Here is a 3,369-nt window from a genome sequence, read left to right as displayed (position 1 = left end):
TCTTCCTTATGACTGTTTTGTGAATCCGGCCCTTGGTCCCTTAAGGAGGTCTGCAGTGGTCGTAAACCCTGTACACGGGTTGAGTGTGAAGCACCTTTTTAAATGTCAGTCAGAGGCGTTTCCTAGTGTTCAGTTTCCTAGTGTTGCACATTCAGACCAATAGCCATTGGGAAGCTTTATACTTGTGAGTGTATGGGGGTTCTTCCATCAGCTCCTCACATGGTTTTGGATGAACTGCCGCAATGTTAGGGTTTCTCAACTTGTTAGCCGTAAAAGGTCCTGATGGTCTGTTGGATGTTTACCTGTGTGTGTATGCGCTTGTCATGTGTGTGTATCCTGTGTGCTTGAGTCAGTAGGACATGAACAACATGGGAACTGAATAGCTGGTCATTACAGTTGCATTTTCAAGAATGGTCTAGCCTGACTTCACCACTGACAGCATTTCTGCGTGCCTATTATTCTCCCTAAAGAGCTAGATTCTAATGGCCATATCTTTACAAAGCCTTAAGCCAGGATCAGTCGACTCAACGTAAAATGCAATTTTGCTCTTTTGCTTATTTGATCATTTCTTATTTCATTTGTCATTTCTACTTTTATTTTTTTACTTTAATTTTAAAATAATGTTTTATCGTTAGTTGGAAAAGAATTTAAAGGGATTTTTAAGTAAGCCATTAAATATTAAATGCAGTATTAGAGAGAATGGTATTAGAGGAGGCTGTTACATATTAATGAAGTTTTTGGGGGGGATTTTCAAGCTGCTCTCATTGGTTGATGTTGACGATTTCTTAGAGTAATTTAGAGATCACCAAAGATATGCATGACTAATCAAACCGAGTGTAAGTTGGGATCGCTAAGAGTGAAGTTGTGAGGTTTGGCTGCATCATGTGCATGCTGTGTGAACTTTTGACTTTCTGACGTTTTGTATTCCATCTATTTTCATGTTACTCAGTCAACAACGTGCCAGTGCTCATTTCACACTGCCAGCTCGTTACTAAAGGATTACCGCAAACACCCTGATCTCAAACAGACCGGTTTCAGTAGAAGCTATTAGTGTACTACAGGTCAAACGTTTGGAAGCAGTGTTTTAATGAAATCAGTCCCATTAGGTCACAAATGATAATCTGCTACAGATAATGAGGGGATAAAGCTGTGAAACATCAAGAATAGTAACAAAGATAAAGATTTTATAATAAAATTTATATTCAGAATATCCAGAACTACACTATTGGAATATTGACTGTATAAAATATATAGCTTATTAGAATACGTCTAGATTATTATGAAAATTTATTCCAAACTTTTAACCAGTAGGAGGTTCAGGCATGGTCTTTATGGTATTGTCTTTAAACTTCAGGTATTGCCTAACATTTCTATTCCTCTATTTGTCTTCATATCAGAGTGGAGTCATGTCTGAATGTTTAATCTTCTTTTTTTATTCATACTAATATCAAGTGTATTTTCATCTGTGTGTAATCCCTCACATGTAAATATAACTCAGTTGTTTACCTGGAAGCCTGTGTTCTGCTCTCTGTGACTGTGGTATAGTATGGACAGCTTATAAACAGTGCACATTCAGCTTTTCTGATCATTTTATTGTAAGGTAGATGAGAGCTGAGCATCGGGTTTGTGAATTTCTCATGGTTTGCGAAGCAGAAGCGACAGAGATTTGAATTTGCTGTGTCAGTACGGCATGGCGTGACCTTTCGTGGATGCAGATACAGCTTGCCGTTGTCCCGCTGATCATTAATCAGAGATCATTAACACAGAGACGTGTTGTAGTCTGAGTCTGGCCTTTTTCATCCCCAAACAGTCTCTCTAACACAGCGTTTCCTGGAGGCCTTTACAGCAGACTGCCCAATGGTTTGTAGGACTGGACTGGACTGGACTGGACTGATGGATGGATGGATAATGTATAAAAATATATAAAGTGGCAACTGAAATGACTGCTGAATACAAGTCCACATATTTAAGGCATCAGTTATGCGGGAATGACTGATTGTCACTGAATGACCTACTGTTTCCGGTTTCTTTTAGTGAGTAACGTGAAAGATCATGCAGCCTCACTTTTTGACCCTCCTCTTGTGTTCTGGGTCAAATTGACAGGAAAAATATTTTTAATTTCATTGTTGGAGAATAAAATATTTTCTGCTGGGCTTAATTAGTGTAATAAAGATGTAGATGGGTCAACAGTTCAGGTTCTAGAACAGGATGAATATAGAAAAATATTAAATTTACATTGAAGGTCATTTGTTTTTTCTTTTCATGGAATGGAGACACAATGTGATTGCTGTGAATTATCATAAATAAGTCTATTTTGTTTATTTTAAAAGTAACATTTGGATTACACTAAATATCAGTTAATTTAAATGACCTGAGCTGAAGACAATGTTTAGGGAGACAAATTCTACTTCTGGATGGTTAAATGTGAACTGGGTGACTTTGACTTAGAAACATCATTACTGTTGCTTACAGTTAAACATAACAGGAGGGTTAAAAGAATCTCCTCCCCTTCTTACAGCCAGTTTAGCTTTAACTTGGGGGGTAAATCTTTAATTAGAAAATAGTCTAATTAAAAAATAGTTCTGTAAGTGAAACATACCTCAAATTGAATGTTTCTCATTTTGGGATTATTGTAATGTAATATTATAAGATTTGATTCATTTCTATACATTTTCATTGTTTTGAGAAATTGAAATTGTTATTCTATAGGCAGCTATTGTTTCATGTTTAATGTCTAAATTATTTTTACATTTATCTACCAAATGACAATTTGACTGTAAAATATTATTTATAACCAATGAATGTCTTACAATATCCTTATAACAACTCTATGAGAAATACTTGATGGGAAATCATAGATATTTTGACTTTTATACTGTTACATATTGATTTTTGTTCAGTACTGTCCATCAATCAGGTCTGCTTTGAGGCCTGTGCCCAAGAACCATAACTTTACTATCAAGGTGAATAATATAATCAAGGTGCTACAAAAGGTTCTTTGAGCAATACCACTGAGGAACCACTTTTGGATCCACAACAAAGAACCATGTTTGTAATGACAGATGTGTGAGTGTCAAGAACCTTTTAAAAACTCCAACCTTCGCTTGATGTTCTAAAGGGTCTTCAGTTTAAAATGACCTTCATATGCACACATCCCAAAAATGTTGCTGGTTCTATATGGAACAAAAAGAGGCTCTTCTATGGCACAGCTCAAATAACCTGTTGTAGGTGTATAGTTAGGGGTGTGTAATGATCACTGAGGACAATGAAAATGGTCCTGTAGCGCCCTCTATCTGCAGATAAAACAGTAACTGCTCTGGACTGGGCTGAATTAGCAATGAGGTGAAGAACACAGAGACGGATGCTGGA

The 3,369-nt window shown here is 36.6% G+C and overlaps 1 protein-coding gene across 2 annotated transcripts in view; it reads left to right on the top strand.

Moving 5' to 3' along the window:
• The window catches only part of stom (stomatin), a 28,491-nt gene extending 26,170 nt beyond the window's left edge, over positions 1 to 2,321 (top strand). For both annotated transcript variants that reach the window (XM_072662206.1, XM_072662205.1), the window contains one exon: positions 1 to 2,321. This exon is cut by the window's left edge and continues 2,747 nt beyond it. The gene's annotated coding sequence lies outside the window, so the exon portion shown is untranslated.
• Positions 2,322 to 3,369: the final 1,048 nt, after the last annotated feature.

This window comes from Salminus brasiliensis, chromosome 18 (assembly GCF_030463535.1).
Source record: "Salminus brasiliensis chromosome 18, fSalBra1.hap2, whole genome shotgun sequence".
Taxonomy (NCBI): Eukaryota; Metazoa; Chordata; class Actinopteri; order Characiformes; family Bryconidae; genus Salminus; species Salminus brasiliensis.
The sequence above is the reverse complement of the archived record's forward strand: the minus strand, read 5'-3'. Positions and strand labels throughout refer to the sequence as shown.